Consider the following 12,720-nt stretch of genomic DNA (forward strand, 5'->3'; position numbering starts at 1 on the left):
GTATAGTTACTGTGAGCAATACAGTATAAGTGATGGAATCGAATTTGCTTTAATAATCTTTGGAAAATTTAAAGTAATAAAACTGTAGAAACAGAAGTAAAATAAGGAAATGGATCCTTCAGACGAGCAGATTGAGTGTAAACAGTGTTGACACATGTGAGACAGCGTTTTGCTGTTGTTTAAAAGCAAATCTAGAAATGCAACGTTTTTTTCTAAATGTCCAAAACGAGAGAAAGTAAACGGAAAAACAGTGTGTGTGTGTGTGTGTTTGTTTTTAAAGAAATAAACGCTGAATTCGTGTCAGAATTTCACTTAAAATGCAATCACCTCAACTGCATTGTATTCCACTATGAAGCCGTATAGGTCAGAATTCGGGTCTGACGACGCATAAAGCGTGTGTAATGCTTAAAAAAACGCCGTTTAGTACGACAACGTTTTAGGGCTGTACAAAAAAATGAATAAAAACAGTTCACTTCGAGAATTAATATATATTAATATCAATATTGCGAGATTAAAGTCGTAATATTAGAGAGTTCTAATTGCGTGGGTTGCCGTTTAAGAGCGAAGCACTGAAAGAGGCATTTTACGCTCATTACCAGTTACAAGGCTAATCACCATTTATCTATTAATTAGATAGAACTGGTGCCTTTCAAACACAGAAGAGAGACTAAAAATGGCGGAATATGGATTTATACAACTATAGATGTATACAGTGAGGTTTACTAAAAATTTTAAATCTTAAACTTATGATTGACTACATCTGTTGCTTCATTTAAATTCAGACACGCCCACACACGACGAGCCGAGAAATCCGGCACAGCGATGTGCGTTGAATAAAAGTGCTAGTGGACGCGCACCGTAAGAAGGACATGCGTCTGACGTTGGCGTGTTGACAAGTCAGCGGGTGGTTCATTCGGTGGAAAGCCTTTCCAGGATAAGGATAAAATGAATGAACAGATTCATTTCGTCTCCATACTGTGGTACACTACAAGCTTGCGAGACTGACAAGGCGTGGCGTGGACAAAGTGGGTGGGACTGGATGCGCTGGACGTCCAACTCCGCCTTCCCGCAGGCTGCAGTCAGTAGTAGTTGGTTATTTTTCTACGTCCGAAAGTTCGAACCATCAAGAAAAGCGCTTTTACACTGCAGGCGAACCGGACCATAGTTCAGAAGATCCGGTTCGCCTGGTTCGCAGCCCCTTTTACACCTGCTTCCACCTAACGTCCTCTCTTTGGATAACAAGCTGGACCTGCTGCGGCTGAGGATGAGTGTTTCTGAAGAGATGAAGAACTGCGCTGTGATTTGTCTCACAGAAACCTGGCTGAATCAGACCATGCCGGACTCAGCCTTCCAGCTCGCCGGCCGGCAGCTCTTCCGAGCGGACCGCAGCCAGCTATCCGGGAAAGCCCGGGGGGGCGGTTTGTGCGTCTACATAAAGAAAGGTTTGTGCACAAACTGCATGTTGGTAAACAGCCACTGCTCCGAGGCGACAGAACAGCTGACTGTGAAGTGTCGCCCTCACTATCTGCCTCGTGAGTTTTCGGCGGTGTTAGTGATTGCTGTTTACATAGCACCGGAGGGACGTGTACAGAGCCTTCGCCCGCCCCCACCTCGTGCTATCCGACCACATCTCCATCATGCTGGTCCCCGCATACCACCCACCGCTGCGACGCTCCAAACCCACACAGAAGACCATCACTGTGTGGCCCAGGGATGGCGACGCTGTGCTGCAGGACTGCTTCGACTGCACAGACTGGCAGGTCTTCAGGGATGCTGCTGAGTGTGAGGGGGAGCTGGATCTGGAGGAATACATCTGCTGTTCTCGGGTACATCAGCAAGTGTGTGGAGGATGTCACTACCACAAAGACTTTGACTTGCTATCCGAACCAGAAGCCCTGGCTAAACGCAGAGGTGCGTTCTCTGCTAAAAGCCAGGGATGCTGCCTTCAGATCTGGAGACTCATGAACTCAGGAGGGCTAGAAGAGATCTGACTGTTGGAGTTAAGAGGGCAAAAGCTGCATATGCTCAGAAAATCCAGGGACACTTTTCATGCATTGAGTGCATCACAGACTACAAATCTAATGTTGCACAAAGCTCCAAAGATCCATCCCTGCCTGAGGCTCTCAAGTTCTACGCCCGTTTTGAGAAACCTGACACACCCCCCAGCACCAGACTCCCACACTCACCAGGAGAGGAGCCCCTCAGTGTAACACCAGCAGAAGTAAGGAGGACGCTGAGGAGGATTAACCCCCGGACAGCTGCTGGCCCGGACAACATCCCCGGACAGGTGCTAAAAGACTGCGCAGACCAGCTCTCGGACGTTCTGGCCGACATTTTCAACACGTCCCTCACCCAGGTAGCTGTCCCCACTTGTATGAAGACCACCACCATCATCCCAGTCCCCAAGAGCTCCACAGTGACAGGTCTGAATGACTACCGGCCAGTAGCCCTCACTCCGATAGTCACAAAGTGCTTTGAAAGACTGGTTCAGAACCACATCAAAGCCACCATCAACATCACTGTGGATCCACACTAGTACACATACAGGAAGAATCGATCCACAGAGGATGCCATTTCCTCCGTGGTCCACACTGCCCTCACCCACCTGGAGCAGAAGGATTCCTACGTCCGTATGCCCTTTGTGGACTTCACATCTGCTTTCAACACCATCATTCCTCAGACACTGATAACCAAACTCTCCTCACTTGGACTGAGCTCTTCCCTGTGCAACTGGGTCCTAGACTTCCTGACCAACAGGCCGCAGTCTGTGAGGATTCACAACATCTCCTCCCCCTCCATAATCCTCAGCACTGGCTCCCCTCAGGGCTGTGTGCTGAGCCCCCTCCTGTTCACACTGCTCACATATGACTGCTCACCTCTCCATCCAGGCTGTCATATTGTGAAGTTTGCGGACGACACCGCAGTGGATCACGAACAGAGATGAGTCCAGCTACAGGCAGGAGGTGGAACACCTGGAGGATTGGTGCAGAGAAAACAACCTCTGCATCAATGTAAAGAAGACAAAGGAGATGATTGTGGACTTGCATGCCCACCTCCCCCTGCACATTGGAGGATCTGCGGTGGAAGTGGTCGACAGCTACAGGTACTTGGGTGTGCACCTGAGCAGCAACCTCACCTGGAGCAATAACACTTCCACTGGTCAGGAAGGCACATCAGCGGCTCTACTTCCTCAGGAGGCTGAGACGAGCTGGACTCAGTCCTCACCTCCTTCTACAGATGTGTGGTGGAGAGCGTCTTGTGCTCCAGCATCAATGTGTGGCATGGAAGCTGCTCTGCTACAGACAGGAAAGCTCTGCAGAGGGTGGTGAAGGCTGCACAGAGGATTGTTGGAGTTAGCTTCCCCAGCACCATGGACATCTACACCTCCAGATGCAGGAAGAGGGCCACCTGCATCAGGAAGGATCCCACCCACCCAGCACACGCACTTCCTGTCACTCCCCCCTCAGGCCGGAGGCTGCGGAGCATCAAGTGCACTGACAGACAATGACAAAATACTGTTTACAAAACACTGTCACTTTAAACCGCACTGATACACTTTATCTTCTACTGCTCTTTTTCCATATCATGCTGCTATAGCACACTTGCACTCTGGACTTCATGTTGCTGCAACCTGTCTACTCTCTCTATTTATTTATTTATTTTTTGGGGTATTTATCTTATCTATTTTGTATATTCTATTTTTATTGTTTTCTTTATTTTATCTATATATCAACTTTAATAACAGCTCTTGGGTGTAAACTGGATCGTTAGATCACAATTTCGTCACAATTTCGTGATGTGAATGACAATAAAATCTCCTTGAATCATTATATTAAAACTAGGTTGGCTAGTTATAGCTTGTAAATTAAAGCTAGGTTAGCTAGTTATTATTTATAAACTAAAGCTAGGTTAGCTAGTAATAACTTATACATTAAAGTTAGGTTAGCTACTTACAAAATTTTAAATTAAAGCTAGGTTGGCTAGTTATAGCTTATAAATTAAAGCTAGGTTAGCTAGTCGTAACTTATACATTAAAGTTAGGTTAGCTACTTACAAAATTTTAAATTAAAGCTAGGTTGGCTAGTTATAGCTTATAAATTAAAGCTAGGTTAGCTAGTAATAACAAAAAAATTAAAGCTAGTTGGCTAGTTATTTATGCCACCCCTGAGTGTAATGTGCCGCTCCTGAGTGCAATATGCCAATCCTGAGTGGAATATGCCACTCCTGAGTGTAATATGCCACCCCTACATTTAATATGCCTCCCCTTAGTGTAATATGCCACCCCTGAGAGCAATATGCCACTCCTTAGTGTAATATGCCACTCCTTAGTGTAATATGCCACTCCTGAGTGTAATATGCCACTGAATATGCCACTCCTGAGTGTAATGTGCCACTGAATATGCCACTCCTGAGTGTAATATGCCACTCCTGAGTGTAATATGCCACTGAATATGCCACTCCTGAGTGTAATGTGCCACTGAATATGCCACTCCTTAGTGTAATATGCCACTCCTGAGTGTAATATGCCACTGAATATGCCACTCCTGAGTGTAATGTGCCACTCCTGAGTGTAATATGCCACCCCTACGTTTAATATGCCACTCCTGGGTGTAATATGCCACCCCTACATTTAATATGCCTCCCCTGAGAGCAATATGCCACTCCTTAGTGTAATATGCCACTCCTTAGTGTAATATGCCACTCCTGAGTGTAATATGCCACTGAATATGCCACTCCTGAGTGTAATGTGCCACTCCTGAGTGTAATATGCCACCCCTACGTTTAATATGCCACTCCTGGGTGTAATATGCCACCCCTACGTTTAATATGCCACTCCTGGGTGTAATATGCCACCCCTACGTTTAATATGCCACTCCTGGGTGTAATATGCCACCCCTACGTTTAATATGTCACTCCTGAGTGTAATATGCCACTCCTGAGTGTAATATGCCACCCCTACGTTTAATATGCCACTCCTGGGTGTAATATGCCACCCCTACGTTTAATATGCCACTCCTGGGTGTAATATGCCACCCCTACGTTTAATATGCCACTCCTGAGTGTAATATGCCACTCCTGAGTGTAATATGCCACTCCTGGGTGTAATATGCCACCCCTACGTTTAATATGCCACTCCTGAGTGTAATATGCCACCCCTACGTTTAATATGCCACTCCTGAGTGTAATATGCCACTCCTGAGTGTAATATGCCACCCCTACATTTAATATGCCACTCCTGAGTGTAATATGCCACCCCTACGTTTAATATGCCACTCCTGAGTGTAATATGCCACCCCTACATTTTATATGCCACTCCTGGGTGTAATATGCCACCCCTACGTTTAATATGCCACTCCTGAGTGTAATATGCCACTCCTGGGTGTAATATGCCACCCCTACGTTTAATATGCCACTCCTGAGTGTAATATGCCACCCCTACGTTTAATATGCCACTCCTGAGTGTAATATGCCACTCCTGAGTGTAATATGCCACCCCTACATTTAATATGCCACTCCTGAGTGTAATATGCCACCCCTACGTTTAATATGCCACTCCTGAGTGTAATATGCCACCCCTACATTTTATATGCCACTCCTGGGTGTAATATGCCACCCCTACGTTTAATATGCCACTCCTGAGTGTAATATGCCACTCCTGAGTGTAATATGCGACTGAATGTGCCACTCCTGAGTGTAATATGGCCTCCTCCCCCACCTGAAGTAGGTGTTGGTGAGGTGATGTGCTCCTGCACACTCCAGAATCCGTTGGCCATCATTGTTGCTGGGCCTGTAGCCCTGGCCCCCATGGCACTGCTTGTCTTGTGGAACAGCTATGGACGTTGAGGTCTCCACTTGTTTGACTAAAAACATTTTTTTCATGTTGCATTGTTTCCTCTAATCCTAGGATGATTTTTAACAGCAAAGGCAGGTAGCTGGTGCTCTTCGGGGTCGACATTTCTCAGGAGGGCTTTCAAACTGTCCTAAAATTCACCCTTCTCGTCGTCGGAGCAGTTGGCCTGTGGAGCGTAGCAGGAGACCATTCGGAGGGCCACAGCACTGCAGTCGATCCTGACTGTCATGATCCGATCGGATGCACGTTTGACTTCCATGATATGTCTCTGAGAACTTTGTTGACTGCGATTCTCACACCATTTCACACTGAGCTTGTGACATTGTAAAGAACTTGAATCCTTCGCCAAAGGATTAAAGTAAAGGCAGGTCAATTTTAGAAATAAATTAGTTGACGGTAGTCTGAACGACATATACTAAAGATGTTTTTTAAAGGGCCTTCATTAATTTAGCCGTTTTTCATTGTGGGGTAGAATTATTGTCCTATTCTTTTTAAGCGGATATTTTCTAGCTAATTGTTCCACCCCTTTTTGCGTCTCCATCACCAGTGGTGCCTGCGACCCTAGGAGGGTGCGGACAAGCACATGCCTCCTCCGACATGTTTGGAGGACAGCACAGCCACTAGGTTCCGATACATCCGCTCACAGACGCCTCATGTACATGTACAGGATTCGAACCGGCGACCTCCCGCACATAGTGGCAGCGCATTAAGCGGCTAGACCACTTGGCGCCACAATTATGTTTTATCTACAAATTGGATTCCAATCAAGATTATCTCAGCAGTGCAATTCTACACCTAGGTTTACCTCAGAAATGCTATTCTAAACATACAATTATCTCAGCTGTGCAATGGTAGTGTTAAATTTACCTTGGTAGTGCTTTTCTAATCACAAATTTACTGTAACACTTGTCCAAGATGTGATGCTGAAGAACTATTTGATTTAATTTATGCAAGGACAGTGTAAAAAATTAAGCCTCACATTCGCCAGATGCCTACCATATCTGTTAAAATTATCCTAGGATTAGAGGAACCAATGCAACATGCAGTCAAACACCCAAAGTGCTTTTTTTTGCAATGCAAATCATTTCATTTCTTCAATATTTTTGGAGCATTGTTTTTTTCTAAAGGACTTTTCATTCTTCCACAGGCACTGCAGAAGGTTCGCGTTTGGTCCTGAGGTTCTGAGAGGATTCTGAGGTGTTCTCAGGACCTAACCTGGCCATTGAAGGACCTGTTTCAGCATCAGTCTCACTGCTTCAGACAGGTTAACTCACTACTCCATAGCATGGTTTAATGAAACAGAATAGTTCATATGTAATATACATCAACAGTAAGAAATGGAAGGCCAAATTGGAATTTTTGAGAAATACTGAGATTTGCATGTACATTTCCATTCCTGATTGCAGACTCCCAACTTCCTGTCTGCCAGGTAAGAGATTTTCATTTTACACCACAAACTAGAACTGAGCTTGAGTTTTGTTTTTTCTTTGCTTCTTCCAGAACTGAATGCTGTTCTGTTCCAGGTCTCCTGCTCCTAGTGTCGACTTTCCAACCGGTTAGCTATGGAAATACAATCAACCAAAACAGTTCACAAAGAGCTTAAACTAGAAGAAGGAACAAACATGGAATCCACAAAAATCTGTAATACTCAGCAAAAATTTTCGCCTACCCCTCCCAAAAGAATGCAGAAAAGTACAGGGAAGAGGAAAACTCACCACCGCTCGGACTGTGGGAAGAGTTTTAGTTTTCGGAGTCATCTCCAACAAAACCAGAGCGTTCACACTGGAGAGAAACCGTATCACTGCTCAGACTGTGGGAAGAGTTTTAGGTGGCAGGGTACTCTCCAACTACATCAGCGCATTCACACAGGAGAGAAACCGTTTCACTGCTCAGACTGTGGGAAGAGTTTTAATCAACTGGGTAATCTCCAACAACACCAGCGCATTCACACTGGAGAGAAAGCGTATCGCTGCTCAGACTGTGGGAAGAGTTTTAATCAACTGGGTAATCTCCAACAACACCAGCGCATTCACACTGGAGAGAAAGCGTATCGCTGCTCAGACTGTGGGAAGAGTTTTAATCAACAGAACAATCTCAAAACACACCAGCGCATTCACACTGGAGAGAAACTGTATCGCTGCTCAGACTGTGGGAAGAGTTTTACCTGTCACAATTCTCTCCGACGACACCGGCAAATTCCCACTGGAGCAAAACTGTATTACTGCTTTAAATGTGAGAGGAGTTTCAGGCATTCAGGTAGTTTGAAGGTACGCAAATGCTCTAAGGTCAGTGATGGAACTGGTCTTTAAAACATCAATAAACATTTTCAGGAGTAACAGACAACTCCACAACAGAGGTAGCTTACTGGATTTAGAGTAGATTCAGTGAAGGTTTGTGTTTCTGTGCATGGGTAGCCAAATATACTGTGTGTCGTGATTAACACTTGGTAGTTTCACCAAGTTCGAACGTTGTACGTTCTGCACCAGTCAATCAGGACAGTTCACATTCTAGAATGAGTAAGGGCAGCATTGCGGCAGGTAGTGTGGCTATATAGATGAATTTTCAGAAGGTAATTATTGATAACTAGCTGAGTCATTGTGAGCTGGCTTTAAATTTGAAGGAATTAAAAATGGAACTGAATACCGTCAACAGGCAACTATGATTAAATATAATACTACATAACTAAATGCTGGTAGTCTTACTGTGGAGAAACTTGGACTAGCATCACATTATCTCTTTTGTTTATTTTGATTTTAGTGTAGGATTTAATGTATGATCTATCTTATTAGAATCTAAAGAGCTTGGTTTGCATATATTTGCATGAGACACAGATAGTAATGAAACTTGGATAAATTGCAGATTAGTTACAGAACCCACCCAAGATGGTGGCGCGTTAACACGCAGCGGCCGCTCCGGGTCCGTTAAATGGTGCTTTTGTGTTACTATTTGTCGTTTTTTCCGTTTATTTCCTGCAAATATGTGCATCGGAACACCCGTGCACATGTTCTACCACCGCCAGACCCTGCTACAGTGGAGAAATCAGCCAGAAAACACGCTACCGGACGAGGTTCTGCAGACGCTACTTGAGCTTAGCCTGCTAAGAGACCCAGGCCGCCAGCCTGCGGTGTTTCCTGACGCCGGAGCCCAGCGGAAGTGCCATCGCAAGTGGTGCGAGCGTAAGCGCGGAAAGAGAGCCGGGATCCACGCGAGGCTAAAGGCTAGTCCTAGCCGGCCGGCTATACCATCGCTCTTTCTGGCAAACGTCTGTTCCCTTGACAATAAACTGGACTACATCCGACTCCAGCGAACAACCCAGCGTGAGTTCAGAGACTGCTGTGCTTTGGTTTTTGTGGAATCGTGGCTGAACGACAACATTCCGGACAGCGCCATTCAGCTAGCGTTCAGAGCGGATAGGAGCGCGGCTCTATCCGGGAAGACCCGCGGTGGAGGCGTGTGTGTTTACATCAACACGGAATGGTGTAACAACGCTGTGACTGTCGCCAAACATTGCTCTCCGCTGGTGGAGTTCCTGATAGTCAAGTGCAGACCTTTTTATTTAGTACGGGAGTTCTCCGCTGTGCTAATAGCTGCTGTCTACATCCCACCCAGCGCTAGCATTGGTGCTAATGCTAAAGAGGCTCTGTCTGAACTCTATCGGTCTATCAGCGATCTGCAGAACAAACACCCAGACGGACTGTTTATTATCGCCGGAGATTTCAACCACGCAAATCTCAAGTCAGTGCTCCCTAAATTCTATCAACATGTGGACTTTGCAACGAGAGGAGCGAGCGCTGCTGAGGACCCGCGACTCCGCCTTCAGAGTGGGTGACAAGGTGGCCCTGAGGAAAGCGAGAGCCGACCTGTCAAGAGCTATCAGAGTGGCAAAGCGCGCACACGCCCAGAGAATCCACAGCCACTTCAAGGACACGGGTGACGCGCGGCGTATGTGGCAGGGCATCCAGGCAATCACCAACTACAGGACAATGCCACCGTCCTGTGAACGTGATGCCTCCCTCCCTGATGCCCTGAACAACTTTTATGCACGGTTTGAGGCACAAAACAACACGATGGCGAGAAAGACCATGCCCAAGCCGGACGAGCAGGTGTTGTGCCTGACTGCAGTGGATGTAAGGAACACTCTGCGCAGAGTCAACCCACGAAAAGCTGCAGGACCAGACAACATCCCCGGCAGAGTGCTCAGGGAGTGCGCAGACCAGCTGACAGATGTTCTCACGGACATCTTCAACATCTCCCTGTGCAGCGCCACTGTCCCAACGTGCCTCAAGTCCACCACCATCGTTCCCGTGCCGAAGAAGTCCACAGTGTCCTGCCTCAATGACTACCGTCCCGTTGCACTTACACCCATCATCATGAAGTGCTTCGAGAGGCTAGTCATGAGGAACATCAAGACACGACTGCCCTCTTCACTGGACCCCCTGCAGTTTGCGTATCGTCCCAATCGCTCCACGGACGATGCCATCACCACCACCCTTCATCTCTCCCTCACCCACCTGGAGAAGAAGGACACTTACGTCAGAATGCTGTTATAGACTTCAGTTCAGCATTCAACACCATCATCCCACAGAACCTCATCAGGAAGCTAAGCTCGCTCGGCCTCAACACCCCCCTCTGCAACTGGATCCTGGACTTTCTGACGGGGAGACCCCAGTCAGTCCGGTTCGGGGGCAGTACCTCCAGCACCATCACACTGAACACTGGGGCCCCCCAGGGCAGTGTCCTGAGTCCTCTGCTGTTCACCCTGCTGACTCATGACTGTGCTGCAAAACACAGTTCTAACAGCTTTATCAAGTTCGCCGATGATACAACCGTGCTGGGTCTCATCACCAAAGGCGACGAGTCAGCATACAGAGAGGAGGTGCAGCGGCTGACAGACTGGTGTACAGTCAACAACCTTCACCTGAATGTGGACAAGACAAAGGAAATGGTTGTTGACTTCAGGAGAGCACAACACACCCACTCTCCACTCAACATCGACGGGTCCTCTGTGGAGATTGTTAAGAGCACCAAGTTCCTTGGTGTCCACTTAGCAGATAACCTCACCTGGACCCTGAACACCAGCTCTACAGCCAAGAAAGCCCAGCAGCGTCTCTACTTCCTCCGGAAGCTGAGAAAGGCCCGTCTCCCTCCACCCATCCTCACACTCTTCTATAGAGGGACCATTGAGAGCATCCTGAGCAGCTGCATCACTGCCTGGTTTGGGACCTGCACCGTCTCTGACCGCAAGACCCTCCAGCGTATTGTGAGGACAGCTGAGAGGATCATCGGCGTCTCTCTCCCCTCCATCACGGACATTTACACCACCCGCAGCATCCGCAAAGCAACCAGCATTGTGAATGACCCCACCCATCCCTCACACAAACTGTTCTCCCTCCTGCCTTCGGGAAGAAGGTACCGCAGCGTCCGGTCCAGCACGACCAGATTCTGCAACAGCTTCTACCCCCAAGCCATCAGACTCCTCAACTGCAGAGACTGAACTGATGGTTTTTCTGTACATGCACACACACTCTTACCCCACTTACCCCAGAAAATGGAAAGCACTAAAAACCCTACTACCTCACTGGACTCTATTGCACACTGTGTAATAGAGGTAATTACTACCTCACTGGTCTTTTTTGCACACTTTTTGCACAATGCATAATTTGCACACTGTCTTGTTATTTATTATTCTTTGTCTGTATTGTGTTGTATTGTCTGTCTGCACTTTTGTACTGTTGCACTATTGTTCTGTCTACACTGTGTTTATGTGCACCATGGTCCCTGGAGGAACGTTGTTTCGTTTCACTGTGTACTCTGTATATAGCTGAAATGACAATAAAAACACTTTGACTTTGACTTGACTTTGACAGTGTACAGTTTGTACAGATTTGTTCCCTAAAAATAACTCCAAGCTCAGTTATTAACGTCCTCCAATGGTGGAGGTTATACATTTAATGTTCAAACGGATAATCTTAGGTGTTTTTTGCAGAGATTCTCTCATTTGTAATTTGATTTCAAGACAGGAGGAACAAGAGACTGGGAAAGTTGAGAAATACTAAAAAACACCTGTTTCATTCCACAGGTTAACAGGTTAACTGTTAATGTTATCGGCCAGTGTCTTGATCGGGTGTAAAGGGAGCATCCATAAACAGTTCAGATGTTCACAAACAAGGAATGGGCGAGGTTCACCACTTTGTGAAAAATTGCATTAGCAATTAAACTAACAGTTTAAGATCAACATTTCTCAGCATGCAACTGCAAAAAATTTAGGGAATTCGTAATCTGCAGTCAATATCAAAAGATTCAGAGAATCTGGAGAAATCTTTGCAAGTAATCGGCAGAAAACAAACACTGAATGTCTGTGATCTTCGATCCCTCACTCCATTACAGAAACACCACCGGCTTTAAGTATATTGTCCTTGAAGTGCATTTTATTAAATGTAGGTTGAAAAGGATTTGCAAATCATCATTCTGTTTTTATTTGTTTTACACAACGTCCTATTTTAATGGGAATTGGGGTTGTACAAATATGTACAAAAAAGTTTTTCCTTCTTTTATTTTATCCACTTTGTTTATAATACAAATGTCTGTATTTTGTGATGAGTTATTTAAATAAACTGGAAAAGCAGTTTTACCCAGACTTATATTTCTGTGGTTGTGTATGTGTTTTTGTAAACAACATGTAAGGAGAAGAGAGTTTTCTGTGAACTATATTGAGTAAATAAGTGTTAAGAAAAATCTTATCAAGCAAAATATGACGATGGTTATTACCTACTTTTTCTAAAAGTGTTGATAAAAAGTGTTGATAAAGATACTGTGTCTTATACGTTTATATAACCCCCGTTATATAAAAAAAATAGTCCAAAATGAAT

The sequence above is a fragment of the Astyanax mexicanus genome, unplaced genomic scaffold (genome assembly GCF_023375975.1).
Source record: "Astyanax mexicanus isolate ESR-SI-001 unplaced genomic scaffold, AstMex3_surface scaffold_37, whole genome shotgun sequence".
NCBI classification, from domain to species: domain Eukaryota; kingdom Metazoa; phylum Chordata; class Actinopteri; order Characiformes; family Acestrorhamphidae; genus Astyanax; species Astyanax mexicanus.